The sequence below is a fragment of the Scyliorhinus torazame genome, chromosome 10, assembly GCF_047496885.1.
Source record: "Scyliorhinus torazame isolate Kashiwa2021f chromosome 10, sScyTor2.1, whole genome shotgun sequence".
Classification (NCBI taxonomy): domain Eukaryota; kingdom Metazoa; phylum Chordata; class Chondrichthyes; order Carcharhiniformes; family Scyliorhinidae; genus Scyliorhinus; species Scyliorhinus torazame.
In genome coordinates this window covers 223,807,989-223,824,708 of record NC_092716.1, presented here as the reverse complement: position 1 = coordinate 223,824,708, position 16,720 = coordinate 223,807,989, and positions in this window count along the sequence as shown.

Genomic DNA, 16,720 nt, shown 5'->3' with positions numbered 1-16,720 from the left:
CATAAACCAATGCGAGGAAACAGTGCCCAGCTGCCTCAACCTACAAATTCTCCGTTAAAAACAGGAAAAAACTCCGGGGGAAAGATCCAAAAGTCCAACCAGAGCGGGAGCCACCAAATGTGCGACTTACTGCTCCATAGCCGCCACCGGAAGTTCTTTTGCTCCCCTTTAATGACACATTGTTTGCATTGGCATCATTTTGTGTTGCACTCTGACTTTGTCACATATCCCTGCAGTGTGTCAAATGATAGCAATATATTTAATATTAGATAATGATTACATACTTTGCAAAGATTGTTTTCTGTGGGTGTTATTTTTAACTCAGTATGATGATAAGCTAGGTGTAAGAACTCCAAATCAAGGTGTCTTCTCCCATTTGGTATTTATTCGTCGGAATGTTCATCCGTAATATTTGATTCCTTGCTATTGCCCGTGTGTGTGTGGAAACGATTAGCTAAAAGGTATGAAGATAAATACAGGTGCATATATTTCCTCAACATCTTACATGATGTATCTTTAAGTATATTTACGATACATTCCAACTGGGGTGTTTCTGAATTGTCCACCTCTTTCCCATGGCATGCCAGCTAACACTTGAAAGAGAGCCTGTGTCTTATTGACTGAGAGATGGTTCGTTCGTTCACCACCACCAAAAACCTAGCAACTGGTGCGTCATGTGAGCTGCAAGAAGCTACCAGGTGACCTGGTGGTTATATCTGCCTGTGCTATCAGTAGCTTTCTGTATTTGCTCGCTTACCGACCAGTCATTTTCATTGATGTTCCGATATTGCTGTTTCGGCAGCACGGTAGCACATAGTTAGCACTGTTGCTTCACAGCGCCAGGGTCCCAGGTTCGATTCCCGGCTTGGGTCACTGCCTGTGCGGAGTCTGCACCTTCTCCCAGTGTCTGTGTGGGTTTCCCCCGGGAGCTCCGGTTTCCTCCCACAAGTCCTGAAAGATGCGCAGTTAGGTTAATTGGACATTCTGAATTCTCCCTCTCTCTACCCGAACAGGCGACTAGGGGATTTTCACAGTAAATCTATTGCATTGTTAATGTAAGCCTACTTGTGACAATAATAAATATTATTATTATTACTCGAAGGATCACTATTTTCTCCCATGATGACACCATTTGTTTAACTGCCGTTGTCATTTAAAATTTGTTCGCATTTAAAAGGGGCTCCATGTGTGTTAAATATGAAAAGCATCGACTTCCGGGTGCGGCGATGACCAGCTGAGACGCACGTTTCGGCAGCTCCCGGTGGAACGGACTTTTGGGCTCTTAATAAGAGCCCCAACGGCAATTTTAACGGCTAAAAGTACTGTGCGGTGAACCGGAAGGGAATCCCCCCTGGATACGGATGAAAAAAGGAGAGGAAGGTGGCCGGATTGCGGTGGATCCTTTAGAGCAGCGGCAAGGAAGGCAAGCAAAAATCAAGATGGCGTCGGAAGGTGGCAGTTTAATATGGGGCCCTGAACAACACGAGTTTTTGAAACGCTGCGTGGAAGAACTCAAAAAGGAAATGAAGAAGGAGCTGTTGGCCCCGATATTACAGGCGATTAAGGGCTAAAGGAGGAGCAAAAGACCCAGGAGCGGGAGCTTCGGGTCGTGAAGGCAAAGGCTGCCGAGAATGAGGACGACATACAGGGCCTGGTGGTGAAGACGGAGATGCACGAGGCACACGATAAACGATGTGTGGAAAGGCTGGAGGCGCTGGAGAACAACGCGAGGAGGAACAACCTAAGGATTCTTGGTCTTCCTGAAGGTGCGGAGGGAGCGGACGTCGGGGCATATGTGAGCACGATGCTGCACTCGTTAATGGGAGCGGAGGCCCCGGCGGGTCCGCTGGAGGTGGAGGGAGCATACCGAGTGATGGCGCGAGGACCGAGAGAAGGAGAAATTCCTAGAGCCATAGTGGTGAGATTCCTCCGTTTTAAGGACAAAGAGATGGTCCTTAGATGGGCAAAGAAAACTCGGAGCAGTAAGTGGGAGAACGCGGTGATCCGCGTATACCAAGACTGGAGTGCGGAGGTGGCGAGAAGGAGGGCGAGCTTTAATCGGGCCAAGGCAGTGCTTCACAAAAAGAAGATAAAATTCGGAATGCTGCAACCGGCAAGACTGTGGGTCACATATCAAGGGAGGCACCACTACTTTGAGACGGCGGATGAAGCGTGGACTTTTATCGTGGAAGAAAAATTGGAATGAGCGGGTTATTATATTAGAAAAAAGAACGTTTGAAACAAAGTGGTGGGCAAGTATGGGGGGCGAAGAGGGGGGTAAAAAGGGGGGAAAGAGGAGTTTTATGTTATTAATCCTGCGATGTGGTAACTTTTCTCTCTTCCACAGGAGGTGGTGGGGGGAGGAAAGGAGGTGGAGGAGATGGGGCGTTGGCCATTGGGGGCGGGGCCAAGGGGGAATCGCGGGCTCGGTTCCCGCGCTATGATAATCATGGCAGGACTAGGGAAGCAGGAAGGAGGGGGCGTCGCACGGTGCGAGCCGAGGTCACGGGGGGAAGCCGAGGTCGGCCAGAGTTTGCTGACTTCTGGGAGCAACATGGCGGGTGTAACTACGCTAGTGGGGGATCTAGCGGGGGGGGGTGGGAGGGGGGAACTATTGGGCTGCTGCTGCTGGGGAGAGGGGGGAGCTGTTATGGGATGGGATGGGCGGGGGGGCACCGCCTGGGGGGGACACAGCTGCGTGGGAACCGGGTGAGGAGCTGGAAAAAGGGGGTGGCTAATCGACAAGGGGGGGGGTAAAAAGCCCCCCAACCCGGCTGATCACGTGGAACGTGAGAGGGCTGAACGGGCCGATAAAGAGGGCACGGGTACTCGCACACCTTAAGAAACTTAAGGCAGACGTGGTTATGTTACAGGAAACGCACTTGAAACTGATAGACCAGGTTAGACTACGCAAAGGTTGGGTGGGGCAGGTGTTCCATTCGGGGCTAGATGCGAAAAACAGGGGGGTGGCTATATTAGTGGGGAAGCGGGTAATGTTTCAGGCAAAGACTATAGTGGCGGATAGCGGGGGCAGATACGTGATGGTGAGTGGCAAACTACAGGGGGAGACGGTGGTTTTGGTAAACATATATGCCCCGAACTGGGATGATGCCAATTTTATGAGGCGTATGCTAGGACGCATCCCGGACCTAGAGGTGGGAAAGTTGGTAATGGGGGGAGATTTCAATACGGTGTTGGAACCAGGGCTGGACAGGTCGAGGTCCAGGACTGGAAGGAGGCCGGCAGCAGCCAAGGTGCTTAAAGATTTTATGGAGCAGATGGGAGGAGTAGACCTGTGGAGATTTAGCAGACCTAGGGGTAAGGAGTTTTCGTTTTTCTCCTATGTCCACAAAGTCTATTCGCGAATAGACTTTTTTGTTTTGGGAAGGGCGTTGATCCCGAAGGTGAGGGGAACGGAGTATACGGCTATAGCCATTTCGGATCACGCTCCACATTGGGTGGACTTGGAGATAGGGGAGGAAACAGAAGGGCGCCCACCCTGGAGAATGGACATGGGACTAATGGCAGATGAGGGGGTGTGTCTAAGGGTGAGGGGGTGCATTGAAAAGTACTTGGAACTCAATGATAATGGGGAGGTCCAGGTGGGAGTGGTCTGGGAGGCGCTGAAGGCAGTGGTTAGAGGGGAGCTGATATCAATAAGGGCACATAAAGGAAAGCAGGAGAGTAGGGAACGGGGGCGGTTGCTGCAAGAACTTCTGAGGGTGGACAGGCAATATGCGGAGGCACCGGAGGAGGGACTGTACAGGGAAAGGCAAAGGCTACACGTAGAATTTGACTTGCTGACAACGGGTACTGCAGAGGCACAGTGGAGGAAGGCACAGGGTGTACAGTACGAATATGGGGAGAAGGCGAGCAGGTTGCTGGCCCACCAATTGAGGAAAAGGGGAGCAGCGAGGGAAATAGGGGGAGTGAGGGATGAGGAAGGAGAGATGGAGCGGGGAGCGGAGAGAGTGAATGGAGTGTTCAAGGCATTTTATAAAAAATTATACGAAGCTCAACCCCTGGATGGGAGGGAGAGAATGATGGGCTTTCTGGACCGGCTGGAATTTCCCAAGGTGGAGGAGCAGGAAAGGGTGGGACTGGGAGCACAGATTGAAACAGAGGAAGTAGTGAAAGGAATTAGGAGCATGCAGGCGGGGAAGGCTCCGGGACCGGATGGATTCCCAGTTGAATTTTACAGGAAATATGTGGACTTGCTCGCCCCGCTACCGATGAGGACCTTTAATGAGGCAAAGGAAAGGGGACAGCTGCCCCCGACTGTGTCTGAGGCAACGATATCGCTTCTCCTAAGGAAGGAAAAGGACCCGCTGCAATGCGGGTCCTATAGACCTATTTCCCTCCTAAATGTAGACGCTAAGATTCTGGCCAAGGTAATGGCAATGAGGATAGAGGATTGTGTCCCGAGGGTGGTCCATGAGGACCAAACTGGGTTCGTGAAGGGGAGACAGCTGAATACGAATATACGGAGGCTGCTAGGGGTAATGATGATGCCCCCACCAGAGGGGGAAGCGGAGATAGTGGTGGCGATGGATGCCGAGAAAGCATTTGATAGAGTGGAGTGGGACTATCTGTGGGAGGTGCTGAGGAGATTTGGTTTTGGAGATGAGTATGTTGGATGGGTGCAGCTGTTGTATAGAGCCCCAGTGGCGAGTGTGGTCACGAATGGACGGGGATCTGCATACTTTCGGCTCCATAGAGGGACAAGGCAGGGATGCACTCTGTCCCCATTATTGTTTGCACTGGCGATTGAGCCCCTGGCAATAGCATTGAGGGGTTCCAAGAAGTGGAGGGGAGTACTTAGAGGAGGAGAAGAACACCGGGTATCTCTGTATGCGGATGATTTGTTGTTATATGTAGCGGACCCGGCAGAGGGGATGCCAGAGATAATGCGGACACTTCGGGAGTTTGGAGAATTCTCAGGATATAAACTGAACATGGGGAAAAGTGAGTTGTTTGTGGAGCATCCAGGGGAGCAGAGCAGAGAAATAGAGGACTTTCCGCTGAGGAAGGTAACAAGGGACTTTCGTTACTTGGGGATCCAGATAGCCAAGAATTGGGCTACATTGCATAGGTTAAATTTAACGCGATTGGTGGAACAAATGGAGGAGGACTTCAAGAGATGGGACATGGTATCCCTGTCACTGGCAGGGAGGGTGCAGGCGGTTAAAATGGTAGTCCTCCCGAGATTCCTCTTTGTGTTTCAGTGCCTCCCGGTGGTGATCACGAATGCTTTTTTCAAAAGGATCGAAAAGAGCATCATGAGTTTTGTGTGGGCCGGGAAGACCCCGAGAGTGAGGAAGTGATTCTTACAGCGTAGTAGGGATAGGGGGGGGCTGGCACTACCGAGCCTAAGTGAGTACTACTGGGCCGCCAATATCTCAATGGTGAGTAAGTGGATGGGAGAAGAGGAGGGAGCGGGGTGGAAGAGATTGGAGAGGGCGTCCTGTAGGGGGACTAGCCTACAAGCTATGGTGACGGCCCCATTGCCGTTCTCACCAAAGAAATACACCACAAGCCTGGTGGTGGTGGCGACTTTGAAAATTTGGGGACAGTGGAGATAGCATAGGGGAAAGACGGGAGCCTTGGTGGGGTCCCCGATAAGAAATAACCGTAGGCTTGCCCCGGGGAGAATGGATGGGGGATTTGGAATATGGCAAAGAGCAGGAGTAATGCAACTGAAAGATCTGTTTGTGGATGGGAAGTTCGCAAGTCTGGGAGCACTGACCGAGAAATATGGACTGCCCCAAGGGAATGCATTTCGGTATATGCAATTGAGGGCTTTTGCGAGGCAACAGGTGAGGGAATTCCCGCAGCTCCCGACACAAGAGGTGCAGGACAGAGTGATCTCAAAGACATGGGTGGGGGACGGTAAGGTGTCAGATATATATAGGGAAATGAGGGACGAGGGGGAGATTATGGTAGATGAGCTGAAAGGGAAATGGGAAGAAGAGCTGGGGGAGGAGATTGAGGAGGGGCTGTGGGCGGATGCCCTAAGTAGGGTAAACTCATCGTCCTCGTGTGCCAGGCTAAGCCTGATTCAATTTAAGGTGTTACACAGGGCGCATATGACTGGAGCACGGCTCAGTAAATTTTTTGGGGTAGAGGATAGGTGTGCGAGATGCTCGAGAAGCCCAGCGAATCACACCCACATGTTCTGGTCATGTCCGGCACTACAGGGGTTTTGGGTGGGGGTGACAAAGGTGCTTTCGAAAGTAGTGGGGGTCCAGGTCGAACCAAGCTGGGGGTTGGCTATATTTGGGGTTGCACAAGAGCCGGGAGTACAGGAGGCGAGAGAGGCCGATGTTTTGGCCTTTGTGTCCCTAGTAGCCCGGCGCAGGATACTGTTGATGTGGAAGGAAGCCAAGCCCCCGGGGGTGGAGACCTGGATAAATGACATGGCAGGGTTTATAAAGCTGGAACGGATTAAGTTCGTCCTAAGGGGATCGGCTCAAGGGTTCACCAGGCGGCGGCAACCGTTCATCGAATACCTCACAGAAAGATAGAGGGAATGGAAAAGAAGAAGGTAGCAGCAGCAGCCCAGGGGGCGGGAGGGGGGGGGTGGGATGGGGGGGAGGGGAGGAACCAGAAGGACTCTCAGGGTTGTTAATATATATGTATAATATGTATAGGTGGTTGCTATAAATAATTGTATAGTGGACTGTTAAATCATATTTTTGAAGAGTGTTTATCTGAGACAAGGCAGTTGCCATTTAGTTTTAGTTTTCATTTTTGTTATATATTATTTATTCTTTGTTTATAAAACAGGTCATTGTTATTTATACGGTTATATTATTGTGTAAAGGATACACAATGTACTGTGATGGTTGACCAAAAACTTTCAATAAAATATTTAATAAAAAGAAAAATATGAAAAGCATTGCTGTCTGAATTGATGGCGTGTATGTATTAATACAAATAATATTTTCACTTATTGTTCAGTTTCCTGGATAGAGTTTTTTTCTAAATGCAGCTGGTGCGAGGTGATGACTTTGGAATCTGCGGAGACTGGTTGAATAGCAAATTGGAGACCATTCAAACTGATATTCCTGAGACTACAGAGAAACACATTGACCTGGTCAACCTGACTGAAGGAAATTTAATCCAACACTATATAAACACATGACCAGTAAAATTGTTTATTCCATTGTGACATTGAATGAAAAACAAGACAAAGAGTGAATCAAAGTAAAATATTTACAAGTGTTTGCTGGATCAATTTACTTTCTGGTTCTCAAACAGAATCGGAAGGAAAAAAGTCACCATATCAAATAACAAATTGCAGATCTGGCTGTTTGGAATACTGGTTGGATTATTTATGTAAATTGTCACTTATTCCAAAATATTTGACCTCATATAACTTACTCAGAATTAACTCATTGCCTAGGTGCTAGAGATTGTTGCTATGCTAACTGGGGGAGTGGGGGTCGCGCCCAGCAGCTGTTGGGAAGAGAACGGATTTTGCGTGCAGCATTCAAGTGCCAGCTATAGCAGGAGCTGGGTGGTCACGGAAAGAAGTGGTTGGGGCTTGCCGGGTGGCTTGATGTAAGGGTGCATGTGGAGGGGTGCCGGTGGCTATGGCACACTTGACCCTTCCAGTGGCACAGCAGTTGGGAACCACTGGTTTAGAGTTTCAGTTGCCTACTGAACAGTGATTAGATAATGTTGTTTTTAATTTGTTTGTTACAGTAAAAGTCTTAAAGCTTGAAATATCATGTGATCCCCCAGTCAGTATCTTTTTAGAAGTTATTGGTCTCTTTGTGGATCGTAACTTTGAAGTATTTTTATTCAAACATTTCATTTTATATAATACAAAATAACAGAACAGAATAAAACACAAATACAAACTTAAAACCCCCAAACATAGCCTAACTCCTCACTCAACATAACGCCTCCTGCCTTCCCTTCTCCCCCACTCCCTGCCCCACATCGCAGTGAATGGTTACCAACTCCTTGAATTAAACAATGAACGGCTGCCATCTTCATTAAAACCCATCAATTGCTACCCTCACAGTGTACTTGACTTTCTCGAGGTATAGGAACTCCATCAGATCTCCCAACCACACTGAGGCCCTGGGCGGAGAAGCAAACCTCCACCCTAGCAGTTTCTGCCTGCGGGCAATAAGCTACATGAAGGCCAGGACATCAGCTCTCCCCCCCCCACCGCCCGTCTGCAGCTCCGGCAAGTCTGACACCTCGAATATGACCACCAAAAGGACAGGGCCCCAGCTCAATTTTCAGAATTACTGACATGGTGCTGAAGAAGGAGACCCCAAAACCCACAAGCTTGGGGCAAGACCAGAACCTGTGCACATGGTTAGACGGATCTCTTGAGCAGCGCTTGCACTTGTCCTCTACCCCTGCAAAGAAGTGACTCATTCTGCACCTAGTTGCACCCTATAAACGATGTTGTGTTGGATCAAACCAAACCTTGTGCATGAGGACATGGAGTTCACCCTGCGCAGAGCCTCACTCCACACCTTGTCATCTAATATAGACCTCAACTCCTCCTCCCACCTGGCCTTAACCCCCTTCACCAAATCCTCTGATATAATCTGTCCATAAATACCAGATGCTCCCTTCCTCCGACCCTGCAAGTGAAAGAATGCTTTCAATTAGAGAGATTGACTGGGAATGTCAGGAAAACCTGTTTCGCGAAGTTACAAACTTGTAAGTACCTGAATAACTCTGAACGCGAGAGCCCGAACATCTCTGACAGTTCGTCTAGACTGGCAAACCGCCCCTCCAGGAACAGATCACCCATTCTCTCCAACCCCTTCCCCTCCCACCCTCCAAAAGTGCTATCCAATCTCATTGGTCAAACAGATGATTATCGCAAATCGGGGCCAGCTTTAATACTGTTAAAATGCTGTTCAAATTGTTTCCATATCCTCAAAGTAGAATAACTACTGGATTTGCCGAATACTTTGCTGGTGAGAATGGTAGCGAGGTCGCGCTACTGCCCTCAGACCAAACCCTCGACACGACTTTGCTTCCTCAGACCAAACCCTCTACATGACTTTGCTTCCATCTACACTCACATAGCTCCCAGATTACTACACCAACCCAACACCTTCTCCGCATTAACTGCCCAGTAATAAAATATCAGGTTCGGTAACGCCAAGCCCCCCCCCGACTATCCCTTTGAAGGACTATCCTCCAAATCCTTGCGGTCTTTCCCACCCATATAAAGGACGTAATCAACTTTTCAATTCCTCCCAAAAAGGATTTAGGGAGAAAGACAGCAAACACTGGAACACAAACAAAAATCTTGGCAAAATGTTCATCTTAATTGATTGGACCCTGCCCACCGAAGACAGGGGAAGATTATCCCACCTGGCAGATAGGCTTTAACCCTACCTACCAAGCTCACACAGTTGAATTTACACAGACGGGCCCAACCCAGCTACTTAGACCCTAGATACTTAAAGCTGGAACCAGCCATAAGTAAAGGTAGCACCCCTAAATTATTCCCCTCTCTGGAGGTTTACTAGAAATTACTCACTTTTTTCCAAGTTTCGAGTTTGTATCCTGAAGAAGAGCCAAAGCACCTCAGCAGCTCCATGATGGGGGCATAAGGTATGCGATCATCAGAAGGTGCTCCACCCCTTTGCCTCACTATCCCCCTCCACATATATAAAGTCCTCAAAGTGATAGCCAAAGGCTCTATCAACAATGCAAACAAGAGGGGGTTATAGGGCACTCTTGCCTTGTTACCTTATTTAATTGGAAGTACCCCGAGCTCATGGTGTTGGTGCAGAAATTGACTGTTGGGGCTTTGTACAACAGTCTCTCCAAGACCGCAAAAGATATTCTACCCTGTTGAATACCTTCTCGCATCCAATGCTATGATTATCTCTGGCTCAGACCCCTCAGATAGGGAAAGCTCCACATTTAGCAATTGCCACACATTGGAAAACAATTGTCAGCCTTTGACAAAGCCTGTCTGATGTTTGCCAGTAACCTGAGGCAGACATGGTTGCAGCCTCAATGCTAACACCTTGGCGTATTAGATAAATAGGGTGGTACGACCCATATTCCGCAGGGTCCTTGTCCTTTTTTAATAAAAGTGAAATTGAGGCTTGCACAAGAATCTCAGACACTGAGTCCTCAAACATCCCCACTAATAAGTGTCTTGCAAACATCTTGTAAAACTCCACCGGGAATCCGGCTGACCCTAGGACCTTTTAATAATAATAATAATAATAATAATCTTTATTGTCACAAGTAGGCTTACATTAACACTGCAATGAAGGTACTGTGAAAATCCCCTAGTCGCCACATTTCCGCCGCCTGTTCGGGTGCACTGAGGGAGAATTCAGAATGTCCAATTCACCTGACATCACATCTTTTGGGAGGAAACCGGAGCACCCGGAGGAAATCCACGCAGACACGGGGGAACATGCAGACTCCACACAGACAGTGACCCAAGCCGGGGTCCCTGGCGTAGTGAAGCAACAGCGCTAACCACTATGCTGCTGTGCTGCCCTTACCTGTCTGCATTTACCCTATTGCTATCAAGACTTCCTCCATGCCCAACAGTTCCTTCAACCCTTCATGCTCTTCCTCCCCCACCTCGGGGAAACTCTAAGTCCTCCAAAAAGCTGACATACCCCACCTCACCCCCCTCAACGGTTCTTATCTATTGAGATTGTTATAAAATATTTCAAACGCTCCATTAGCTTTGTCCGGGGTAGACATCAGCCTGCCACCCGAATCTCTGACCTGGATAATCTCTCGGGAGGCTGCCTGCTGCCTTAACTGGCAAGTCAAGAGACAACTGCCTTCTCCCCACACTCATACATAACCCCCCTTGAGCGCCACAACTGGTGCACTGCCTTATCTGTGGATAACAGGTCAAACTGCATCTTCAGCTTCTTCCTGCTTGCCAGGAGACTAAGTTATTCTATACCTATGAATCATGATTCACATTAATTAGTGAAAGGTTGGGTGCCTTAGCTCTTGCAGAAGAGAGTTTTCCGCTACAATTTTGGACAATAGCCAGTGAAGAATCTGACACATTAAGCGTTCTTTTCATGCAACAGTTACCACACTGAAAAGTAATTTCATATACAGTAATTTTAAAGGTGTAGTCACCAACATTCATATTGCAAACAAAATAATGAGTTGAAATAACGGAGATCATCAGGCAGGACAACGGCTTTGCTATAACCTTAATATTTTTTGCCGGGATTTGAGCCAGTATCTGTGCCTAATCCGTATTCATTGAAGTACCGTAGAATGGAAGTAATTTAAGTTTAATGGGGTAAATGATCTCTCCCTCTCCTCCAGTTTTTCTCATTAAATAGTGTTCCTTTATAGATGTTGACCTTCACTTAGCTTTCCTTCAAGACAGTTGAAAATTGAAAGGCCCATAAAATAGGAAATCAAAGTTTTCAATCTTAAACCTGCTCAATTCATTGAGTTAAGAAAGGTTCACCCTAACTTCAGGTGAAACTGGTGTTCAGACCAATTTTTATAAATGATGTACAACTATTTTTTCTCAGAAATTATATCCATATCTTCAGTATCAAGCTTTTGCAAATAGACATCTTTTGTGAACCAAATGTTTATCTGTTCCTATGAAAATTGACATCTATCTGGGCAAAAGAAAGAGAAAAGAGGTAACCTGGAATTTGCTTGATGGCTTGTGGAAGTCTGGAAAAATTTTTGGAATTTTTTGAAGAGGTAACAGAGAGGGTTGATAAGGGGAATAATGTTGATATGGTGTACATTGATTTCCAAAAGTTTGATACAGACTTATGAGCAAAGTTATAGCTCATGGAATGCAAGGGACAGTAGTAACATAGATATGGAATTTAACTGAGTGACAGGAAACAGAGTAGTGGCTAATGGATGCTTTTCAGGCTGGAGGAAGGTTTGTAATGGAGTTCCTTGGGGTCAGTGTTGGGAGCCTTGCTTTGCCACATATATATTAATGACCTAGATCTAGCTGTACAGGGCACAATTTCAAAGTTTGCCGATGCAACAAAACTCAGAAGCACTTCAAACTGTGAGGAGGAAAGTGTAGAACTTCAAAAGGACATAGAAATATTGGTGGAGTGGGTGGACAGTTTGTAGACGAAGTTCGGTAGAAAGAACGCAGAGAGACAGTACAAAATATGGGGCGGAATTCCCTCATATTGGGGCTATGTCCCCACGCCCATGAGAAAACGGGCGCAAATCACTCTGGACTTTCCTGGAGAAAATGATTCTCTGTTTTGAAGGGGGCTTGCAGGGCCCCGGAGTAGTCCTCGCAGCTCCGGCTGCCGATACGGGGCCCTGCACTTCTGTCCGCGGGTCCGCGAATGCGCGCGGCGGCTGCCTGCGGCGGTGGCAGCACCACGCAACATGGCGGACCCACACAGCGGGCCAGCCCCAACAATATAGCCCCCCAGGAGAATCGCGTGAAGGCGTTGGACCCGATTGCAGGTCTGACGCCCCATCCTCCGTCCCCGCACTGAGAGCAATTGCAGCGAGGAGGCTCGGACAATCCCAGCCCATATGGTATGCAACATTAAAGGGTCTATATGCACTTAAGTCTGTGAAAGTGGGAGGACAGGCTGAGAGAATGGTTAATAAAGCATACAGCATTCTGAGTTTTATTAATAGGGGCACAGAGTACAACAGCAAGGAGGTTATGTTGAACTTTTATAAGTTTGGCTTCAGCTGGAGGATTGCCTACAGTTCTGGTCACCTCACGTTGGGAAGGATGTGAAGGTATTGAAAAAAGTGCAGAAAAGATTAATGAGAATGGTTCCTGCCATGAGGAACTTCAGTTATGAAAATAGATTGGAGACGTTAGGGCTGTTTTCCATAAAGGAAAGAAGGCTGAGAGGAGATTTGATCGAGGTATTTAAAATCATGAGGTACCTGGACAGAATAGAGAGAGAGAGAAACTGTTCCCACATGAGAAAGGATTGAGAACAAGAGGGCACAGGTATAACATAATTAGTAAAAGAAGCAATAGTGATATGAGGAATATCCTTTTCATGCACTAAGTGGTTCGGGTCTTGAATGCACTGCCTGAAGGTGTGGTGGAGGCAAGTTCAATTGAAGCATGAAAGTGAAAAGGATGAATATGTACGGGGAGAAGGCGCAAGAAGGGAACTAGGTGAGTTGCTCATTTGGAGGGCAGGTGCAGACACGATGGGCCCAATGGCATCTTCCTGCGCCATAACATTTCTGTGATTCTGTTTTCCTAATATTGGCCGCAGAATATTTACTTTTTTCAACCGCCTGCAGAAATTGGCATTTCCAGTACTTTGCAGGGGTGGTGCACAAGGTTGTAATGTCTATTGAATAGGTAAGCACCAGTCATTATCATTTCTCATTTTTATGAGTGAACTTTCAATGGGAAACTCTTCAAAGTGAAAACATGTGCCTGAATTTAACCTTTGGGGTTGCGCCTGAAGTCGATGGAGCCGGAAGCAGATGTAACACCTGCTCCTGGTCAAGAATGCGTTGTTCGGATGGCAGCACAGTGACGCAGTGGTTAGCATTGCTGCCTCACGGCGCCGGGTTCCCAGGTTCGAATCCCGGCATTGGGTCACTGTCCGTGCAGAGTTTGCACATTTTCCCCGTGTTTGCGTGGGTTTCGCCCCCACAACCCAAAGATGAGCAGGGTAGGAGGATTGGACACGCTAAATTGTCCATTAATTAGAAAAAAATGAATTGGGTACTCTAAATTTATCTTTGTTAAAGTTGAAAAAATAAAAAGAATGCGTTGCTCACACGATATTGCGCTCACTGGTCAATTAAAGCCCGCCCAGTGTGAAACGCGATTGCTGGGGGCTTTTCAGTGCATGCAAGGAGGGGAAATCCCGAGTTGAAGTCAGTTTCAGGTGGCAAATCTTCATGCAAAGGGTTGGCAAGAGAAGGCCACACTACCTGCCCAAAATTACCTGGGCAGAAGTCACGTCCAGAGCCAGCAGTGGTTCATGACCCCACTCCGTCACCCAGGAACTGAGGCTGATACAACAGGAGTCATGCCTCCATAGACGTGGTGTTGTTGTGCTCAAGGTTCCTTCAACCTGCATCTGTGGGTGCTGCATCTTGGCGCCCCCCCCCCTCTCCTCCCTCCCCCCTCTCTCTCCCCCCCCCCCCCCCCCCCCACCCAAGCTGATAGGCAGTCTACTGACCTTGTGGTCCTGGTAGCCATGATGACTTCAGCAATCGTCTTCTGTGCAGGCTGCACCTCTGAGGCTGTGTCTAACCCCTTTGCTGGGCACTCCTCAGTCATCACAGCTTCAGCAAATCCAGCGGACACTGGCAGAGGGGTGGAGGAACTGGTGCTACCACTTAGAATTTGATCCATGGATCTTTGAAAAAGGGCAAGATCGGATGGTATACCAAAAGGAAGACTTCTGTAATGAAGCAAACCTTTGTACATTACGATGGTAAGTGATGGCTGTGATCGGCAGCCACATTCATCTGCAGATATGCCTGTGACAGATCAATTTTACTGAATTTCTATCCTCCAGAAAGTCCAGCAAACAAGTCTTTAATAAGCAGCAGTGGATAACGACCTACGCACAAAACTGGGTTAATAATTTTTAAATCTCCATATATTCTCACTGAGCCATCCTGTTTTAATACAGGAATGATTGATGTTGCCCAATCACTTGTAGCAACAGGTCCAATGACTTACTAATCTGTCTAGTTCTTCAGCTTTAGGCTTGATAGTGTACGATACGGTCCTAGCTTCGAGACATTTGGGTAAGCTCAATTTTTAGGTGCAACTCAACTCCAGTCATAGAGCCTGGTGAATCTTTGAACACCTTCTCGTATGTCTTCAGAAGTTGTTGCAAGTTGCTGTTTGAATCCACTAATTGATTGACTGTTTCCCAGTTAAGCTTAATCTTCGCCAACACACTCTGCCAAATAGAGGAAGAAAATTTCCACAGACAATGTGAAGAGGCAACTTCACCATGTACCCATTTGCTTCTACCTTTACCATAATGCATCCTTTTCATGTTTTCACCTCTTCAGTGCACATCCATAGAATCACATTTGATGGTTTTAAAGGCAGATGCGTCAGCTTTTGATGATAAATTCTCTCAAGTACTAGCGATACTGCTGTGCCCGTAGCAACTTCCATTTTAATTTTGGCAGAGGCGTAGTGGTTTATCACTGGACAAATAATCCAGAGACCCAGAATACTGCTCTGGGGACCCAGGTTCGAATCCCACCATGGCAGATGGTGAAATTTGAATTCAATAAAAATCTGGAATTTAAAGTTTATTGATGACCATAAAACCATTGAAAAACCCATCTGGTTCACTAATGCCCTTTAGGGGAGGAAATCTGCTGTACTTACCTGGTCTGGCCTACATGTGACTCCAGATCCACAGCAATGTGATTGACTCTTAACTCCCATTCAGTTCGAGGGCAATTAGGGATGGGCGACAAATTCTGGCCTTGCCTGCAATGCCCACATCCCATGAAAGAATAAAGAAAAAAAAATCATGACCGTTACGTTTTGGATATGCCCAGAAATGTTGTTAATCTCCCTGCATTGACACTTGCTGTCTTTTAAGTGATCATGAGATTCATCCACTAACTTGTCGATACAACTAGATTGTTGTTCTTCTTGCACCTTCTTGGTTTGGGTGAAGTTTTTTGAGTCCAACATTTGGCAATATGGCCCTTCTTGCTACAGTTCTTGCATGTCTTTGTTTTACTCCAGGATTCCATCGCTGAGTGTCCAACCTGTGTACAATGCTGACATGGTTGCACCTTTGCAGGCTGGTTCCTTGTTGTATCCGTTTTGTGGATCTCTGTTCCAGGCCCCTATCAGGCAAAAATTCTCTTGTTTCTGGCTTCATAGATGTGGCAATTTCCGCAGCACCTTTTAAAGTTAAATCACTTACCGTAAGCAGCTTCCCCTGATCAGTTCACTGCAGAGTCCACAAACCAGTCTGTCTCGAAGAGTATCATCAAGTGCTGTACCAAATTCATAATATCTAGCTAATCTTCTTAAAGATGTTATGAACTGTAAAATGGTATCATCTTCTTCCTGACTATGGCAGTGGAACTGAAACCTTTCTGCAATCAATAACGGTTTAGGAGTGAAATGTCCCTCTAAGATTTTCATTAATTCGCTGAAGGACTTGTCTCCTGGTTTTGCTGGGTGAACAAGTTTCTCCAGCAACATCAACGTTTAATGGCCAACTGAACTGAGAAATGTTACAACCTTTAGGTCCTCCAGTGTCTGGTTAGCTATTAAAAACAATTGGAATCTGTCTTCATACGAATTCCACACTCTGCTGATGCCACTACACATCATGTAATGCAGAACCAGCAAGAATGTATGCCCAGGCACATAACACTCTTCTTCAGAGGTACAGCTATGGTACTCCATACTACACAGCGCTTATTGTTGCACTTAATGTTAAAGTGAAAATCACAAACAAATAAACAATGTAGCTCCTTATTTAAAATATTACCGTATTAATAACTGATTTTGATAGGAATCTGTCAAAACTGCATGTCTTTAAAAATTGGATTTTCACAGAGTCTTGTCAATCGTGTCTTAAGTCTAACTGTAATGATTTCAGTCAAATCACCACTCCACGCCATGTTATCCCTGCTTTTTGGCATTAAAAGACTCAAATTATGGGTGAAATTCTCCGGTATCGGCGCGATGTCCGCCAACTGGCGCCCAAAACGGCGCAAATCAGTCGGGCATCGCGCCGCCTCA